The sequence below is a fragment of the Sapajus apella genome, unplaced genomic scaffold (genome assembly GCF_009761245.1).
Source record: "Sapajus apella isolate SASKATOON/1434 unplaced genomic scaffold, GSC_monkey_1.0 scaffold7, whole genome shotgun sequence".
Lineage (NCBI taxonomy): Eukaryota > Metazoa > Chordata > Mammalia > Primates > Cebidae > Sapajus > Sapajus apella.
The window spans coordinates 32,155,218-32,162,481 of record NW_022436947.1 but is presented as its reverse complement, the minus strand read 5'-3'; the positions used below and the strand labels follow the sequence as shown (position 1 = coordinate 32,162,481).

The following is a 7,264-nucleotide window of genomic DNA, read 5'->3' as shown; positions in this document are numbered from 1 at the left end:
TAATAAATAAGGGCAGCGTATATGGAGGCATACCAGCAAAGCCATAGCACAGTAAGGACCTGGGAGTTAGTAGTAGTGGGGTACCATCATATCTGCGGGCCTGAAGAGGCAAAAGTGGAGGAGTAGTTACCAGAAATACGAAGCAGACAGGACATTTGGAGACGGCTGTGGGAAAGAACTGGCCTGTTGTTGAAGGAAAATGCTAGCCCACAGCAGGCTTGCAGGAAGGAAACAGGAAGATAAATAATCCAACTTCATTCCTCTCTTCCATCTTTCTGCAGGGAATTCCAGAAACCAACCCCAAAATGGAAGCCAGAGGGCAAGGGAATCCAATTTCTTAATCTATACATGTTAGTCTAAGGGGCCTTGAGTAGTGAAGAGAAAGAGAGAGTCTTGACCTAGATGGGCGACAAAACATCCAGCCTAGTGCGTGGATCCCTGTTACAAAATTTAAGGGTGATATGGATAAATTTTATTTAACCATAAATAAAATCCAAATCTCATGTTGAAATGTGATTCCCAGTGTTGGAGGTGGGCAGTGATTGGATCATAGGGGCAGATCACTCATTAATGGTTTAGCACTGTCCCCTTGGTGACAGTGGATTCTCACTTAGCGAGTTCACAGGAGATCTTGTTGTTTAAAAGTCTGGGACCTCCTCTCCTTTCTCTCTTTTACTCCCTCTCTTGCTGCGTGACATTGCTTGCTCTCCTTTGACATTTTGTCATGACTGGAAGCTGCCTGAGGCCTCACCAGAAGCAGATGCTGGGGCCATGCTTGCATAGTCTGCAGAACTATAACCGGGTTGAACCTCTTTTCTTTATACATCACCCAATCTGAGGTGTTCCTTTATAGCAATGCATGAACAGACTAATACAAAGATTATTTGTAAAAATTAAGTAGGCCAGGTCCAGTGGCTCATGCCTATAATCCCAGAATTTTGGGTGAGTGAGGTGGGAGGCTCACCTGAGACTGGAGTTTGAGACTAGCTGGGCAACATAATAAGAACCCCATCTTTACAAAAAGTAAAAAAAAATTAGCTAGGTGCAGTGATGTATACCAGTAGTCCTAGCTACTTGGGAGGCTGAGGCAGGAGGATCACTTGAGCCCAAGAGATTGAGGCTGCAGTGAATTATGATTATAATTGCACCACTGCACTCCTTTTTGGTGACAGCGCAAGTTACCTAAAAAAAATTAGAGTAATTAGTATTCATGTTCATTAGATTAAAGATCTAATCATTTATTTATTTATTTTTAAATTCTTCTTGGAGACAGAGTCTCATTCTGTCGCCCAGGCTGGAGTAGAATGGCGTGATCTTGGCTCACTGCAACCTCCGCTTCCTGGGTTCAAGCAATTCTGCCTCAGCCTCCTGAGTAGCTGGGACTATAGATGCACACCATCACACCCAGCTAACTTTTGTTTTTTAAGTAGAGACGGGGGCGGGGGGGCGTTTCACCATATTGGTGAGGCCGGTCTGAAATTCCTGACCTTGTGATCCACCTGCCTTGGACTCCCGAAGTGTTGGGATTACAGGCATGAGCCACTGCGCCTGGCCAGAACTAATCATTTATTTAAGGGCTCTTTAAGGTGTAAGACTATTCTTAATCACAAAAATATAAGCATTTGAGTTTGTCTCTGTCCAGTATGGTACACGTGACCATTTAAATTAAGATATATAAAATTAAATAAAATTATAAATTTAGTTCCTTAGTGCTCACTCACTTCATGAGGCTAGTAGCTGCCGTATTGGGCAGCAGAAGTAGAGGACCTTGCCATCATTACAGAAAGTTCTGTAGGATAGTGCTACTCTAGTAATTTAATTGTTAACTGCCTAACTTCTTTCCTTTCTTTTGACTCAAAGTGGAAGTAAAATGACTTTTGTGATGAATCATTTTTTTCTTGAAATCCTGGGCCCCAAAAGTATTAGATTAGTATCTGAAATTACCTTATTCTGAGTGAGTTGGAGTTATTTGGATATATGCAAAAGAAAGCACTGGCCAACTCAAGCAAAAATGGAATATATTGAAGAGATCTGTTAACACCTTCGTTTTAGCCCAGTCAGCCTGATTTTGGGCTTCTGACCTCAGAATTATAAGATAAAAAAATTGCTCCTTAAGCTTCTAGATTGTGGTAATTTGTCCTAGCAGGAATAGGAAATGAATACAGTATTTCAAAGGTTCGTGGTCCTCCAAGGTTTAACTCTCCAAGACAAAAATCTTCATTAGAGAGAATTTAAATTGAATCGAATTTTTCTTTCTTAGGGAGGTGATAATAAAAGGTTGAGAAACACTGATGTGGAGTTTCCCAAATATTTCTACCTCTTACGTTATCTACAACCAACCTAAATGGTACTCATACCTTTCCCAAATGGAAATAGACTAGAATTGGGATTGGTTCCTGCATCTTGCTCCATGTATGGGGATATCTGGGCAAAGTTTATTCCTGTGTGGTTTCCTTGAGATCAATTTTATCCTCATATTACTCACATTATGTGCTAAATGGCAAGGTTAGTCACTATCACTAGACACCATTTTCAATGTTGGTGGAGGGAAATGTGAAAGAGAAAGGAAATGACAAAGAGAAAAATGACTCAGCAATTAAGGGAATATGAGCAGGATTAGCATTTCATCTTTTGCGATTTCTTCTGTACTACCTTTTCCAGTTCCTTTTGTCTTTGGTAGGGAGTGTTTGCCCAGTGATATGCACCAAATTCATTCTTTAAATATCTGAAACCCTGCTGGTCCTTCGTTTATTGTATTTGTTTTTAACCACATGTTTTAAACACAGTTGTAAAAGAAGGTGTCCAGGGAATTACCTGACTTTCAGCTATTCCCCCTGATCCTATATAATAGCAGCAGCTTCTTCAAGGCAGTGGTCCACACTGGAACACCTACTTTTGCCTATTTTTCCAGTGATATAAAGATCTCTAAATAGTCAAGTAGTACTCATAGCTTCCATTTCAGCAGATACTTGCTGGGTGCCCTGCCGGAGAAATTCCTTCCACTTCCTTGTGTGGTTTAAAGTGCCCGAACAACTCAGATATGTGGATCTGGGAGACAAAATGCATCATAACTAGAAAATTATGAATTATTGGGTAAAAGCTGAATTGAGCTAAACTTTTGAAAGGACATGAATTATTTTAAGAAATGGAGTGACATGGTCAGTTTTGTATTCAGAAAATAGTACTGCATTAAATTTACTTTCTGAGTTATTCTTTGTTTAATTAGCTGATGATCAATATACCTCAAAGTAAGATTTGCATTTACTCTGCCAGTTCTCCAAGCTGCTACCAACCTGGAACCACAATAAATTAAAATGTTCTCTTAAGGTTTTTTTTTTTTTTTTCCTTCTTCAAATCGTGCAAATAGTATGGCTTCAGATTGCAAACATGCTTTAATAATTGCATATGGCTCTAAATTACCAGAGTAAATAGAAGTGTTTTCCTCTTCAAGGGAACATAGACGAAATAGGTGAGTTTCTTTTCTTTTCCAGTCTGTACAATGAAGCCTATGTCTCACCCACAGTTACATTGTGGGTGTAGAAGGAATCACTTAGATTACACATACTTGAGGAGGCCTAGGATTTATGTCACATTCCCTACCTTCTGAGCAGGTGTCAGAGTGGAAGCTTAAGGCCTTAAAGCTTTAGTAATAGTCTTCAGGTTAAAAGTCAGCCTTGGCACTCCTTTATCTCCTAGACTTTCCAGGTTGTTTCACTTTTGAAGCTTGATGTCTTCATTGCTTTTGTGTTAGCTCAGTGATTCATTTAAAAAATGATTAAAAATTTATCTGACATCTTATTCAAAAGTGTTGTTCAGGGTATCTAATCTGCCATACTGTCAAGTACAGAAATTCTCCCACTTTTATTTCAAAGGTAAGAAAAAAGACTCGGAGTTAACATGGCTTTCCTAGGATCACACGGTTGTTTTGAACAATGACATATGCTCAGTAGATACTAATTTTAAGGCAAGAAGAGTGTCAGGCTTTCTGAAAATGCCTGCCACCTTGTTTTTACCTCTGTACTTAAAAGAAATCAATGTCTTGATCAAAGATGATTTGACTATAACAAATACAGCCTATTAAAAATATACTGAGCCAGAAAGAAGATTCAGGTTATAGAACCCAAAGGCAGGAGGTGCAGTTTAACCTCAGGAGGCATTGCCATGGGTTGTAAAAAATTATCCAAATTCAAGTCAGTCACTCTCTCTGCCTCTCCTGTCCTCAAAGTCCCCATCTCTGCAATTCTCTTGCATTTGCTTCATTCTCTTACTTCTGCTAACTGACTTTCTTTTTGTCAATTTGCATAAGGTGAATAATGACCTTTTTTTTCTATCACCATAGTTAAAATATGGTGTACTAAATAAACATTTAATGCTCCAAAATGTAGAGTTCTTTGGGGATCAAAAATCAATTGACAAATATACCCCTAAAAAGTGGGGAAATAAAGGCATAAGTTCAGGGAAATCCTCTAGAGATAGGTGGGCAGAGCAGGCAGAGGGAAGAAGCTGGGGCAGATGGAAGGAAGGGCTGAGGTGGGACTCATCGCTCAACAGTGCCCTGCCCAGACCCCAGGACCAGTGTCAGATCCACCAGCCCTGTTCTTAGCTTCCAGTTTTCAATCCATCAAAGCCTTGAAGCTCAGAAAATGAGGAAGAAAGGGAAGCCTGGAACTCTTCAGATGCTGTTTCAGAGCACCTTGCAGAGGTATGATTACCTGACACACAGGAGAAACAGTCCCTGAGTCCTGGGAGCAGCTGAAGCCAGTGTCCCCCGTGCTGCTGCTGTGCCCCAAGGGCTAACCACCCGCCATGAGCGCCGTGAGGTGCGGGGACAGGCCCAGGTCTGTGATCCTGTTGGAAATGCTGAAGAGCCTGGAAATCCTCTGTCGCTACACAAACGGCTCCCGGTAATACCGGTCCCCAAAGCACATGCCCAGTAGTTCTTTGCGAACCATCTTGTTCCAGAGTCCATAGATCAGAGGGTGGCAGACAGTGCTGGCAAAGGACAGCCATGTGGCCCAAGTCTCCAGGCTCGGAGAGACGGAGCTCTTCCCCCAGAGTGCCTCAGAGGCAATGACAACCATGTAGGGGCCCCAGGTGACCATGAAGGCACCGAGGACCACCAGGATGGTGATGAGGGCTTTGCACTGGTTGGCTGAGTAGACCACACCCTGAAAGGCGTTCCTCCTACTGCCTGAAGAAGAGGTGGAGGTGCTGGAGTTCTTCCTCCCGGTCCTCTGGGCACACTCCTCCACGATGACTGCGCCACAGTGCACCTTGCCTGCCTTGACCCTGGCCACGCGGAAGATGAAGCCATAGCACACCAACATGACCAGAAAGGGGAAGAGGGCACACCAGATCTGCCAGAAGGCTGTGTAGCCAGGCTCCCGGTGCCAGGCAGCCACACACATCCACTTGAACTCGTCAAACTCCACCGACGACCAACCAAACAGGGGCGGCAGGCAGCCGATGAGGGAGTGAAGCCAGATGTACGCGAGTGCCAGCATGGCCCGGTTCCCTGTGATCTTCATGGGGTACACCATGGGGTACAGGACAGCATGGTAGCGGTCAATGGCAATGACTCCAGGGGTGAGCATGCTGACCGAGCTGATCAGCAGGTAGAGGAGGGCGGAGAATTTGCACCAGACGACACCAAAGATTCATTCCCTGCGGATACAGCTTGTCACCACGAAAGGCAGCACCAAAAGGGACAGCAGGAAGTTGGACAGGGTCAGGCTGAAGACGAACTTGTTGCTGAGAGTGAGGAGGTAGGACTTCTTGTACAAGGTGACCACGATGACCAGGTTGCCCAGGCAGACAAAAATGGTGATGACAATGATGGCGATGAACTGGGTGAGGATGACGCCCTGTTCGCCGCCCTCCTCCTCAGTGAGGTTACTCAGCTCCTTCCTGCAGCCGAGGGACGAGTTGAGACTCATGGTCAGTGCACCTCGGCATGGTGGGGACAGAGCATGTTGGATGACGAGGAGCAGCCGCCGGGCAGCTCAGGGCCCAGCCCGGCCGCCTCCCCGCCTCGGCCACCGCAGCCGCCGCTTCCTTCCTCCCGGCCACGCTCGCGGGCTGGAGGTTTCGGGTTTCAGCCCGCGGAGCCCCGCTTTGATCCTCCCGCGGGCCAGCCACCAGCATGCGGACCCGGGCGGCGGCAGGCCAAGTAACTTTGCGGGTCCCGAGCCCCGCCTCCCCCGCACCCGGCCGGGCCCCTCCGGCCCCTGGAGCCCCGAGCCACCTCCCGGCTCCCCGCCCCGCCCCGCCCGGCTCTCTCTTTTTTTTTTAAATGTGTAGATGGACTTTTACCACAGGCACATTTGTTTTGCTACTAGCTCCTCCACTTTCTATTAATCATATCCAAAATTTCTGTACCAATTATGTCCCGTGCTTAGCTCCCATCAGCTTGAGTATCACCATCTATAGAATCATGGGCATCAGAGCACATGACTCCTTTGCAGAAGCTGGGAAAAAACTTCCTCTCAACAGTGCTAGGCATTATAGCCTGTGGGAACAATGCAACAAATCCATCTTATTCCTCAAAGCACAGGAGTCTGTCATAACAGCCTACTTGTCCTCAGGATGACTTCTAGTCCAGAGAAAATGTAGGGATCCAGGCCACCAATTAGGACAATAAAATCCTTGCATTGTTTCCTAGGAGGCCTTGGGCAGCAAGGCAAATTGGACTAAAACCAGAATGAGAATTACTCTCTGTAATTTTACTTTTCCTGCACAGGCCAACAATATTGGGGCCCCCAAAAAGCTGTCCATTCTTTTAGGTAAGAGCCCAAATGTGTTTTCCAGCCACCTCATACAGCAAACCAAACCCTAAGACTAAACATAGATTTTTAAATAAGGCCTTTATTACCACACAAACTAGAGCAATGTGAGGTAGCCAGTTACCAGGTGGTGACTTGTAGGGTGGAAAAACTACCACATGTCATGTGAGAACAAGAATTTCCATGAAGGGAAGCCTTCCACATCAGTTTCCAGCAGAACCCAGGCGGGGTCCTTCTGGCCAAAGCTGGTCAGATATATGCTGCAATCAGTCAAAAAAGGGAATGAATTCCCCTTAAAGGCCCAGACTGCTCAAGGAATTTCCTCCAAGGAATGGGAGAACACAGGTTATCTGCCTTGCCTTAGTATGCAAAGGTGACTAATGATTTAATTCCAGCAAAGGCTTCCAGCAGTTTAGAATGTACAAAGGAGCTCCTGCAAGATACACATGCCTGGAACTCATGGGCGTCTCACCCATCTGGAG

At 45.1% G+C, this 7,264-nt stretch overlaps 1 pseudogene; it reads right to left on the bottom strand.

Moving 5' to 3' along the window:
* Positions 1–4,613: 4,613 nt before the first annotated feature.
* Positions 4,614–6,036, bottom strand: LOC116550094 (annotated as a pseudogene).
* Between the last annotated feature and the right edge of the window lie 1,228 nt (positions 6,037–7,264).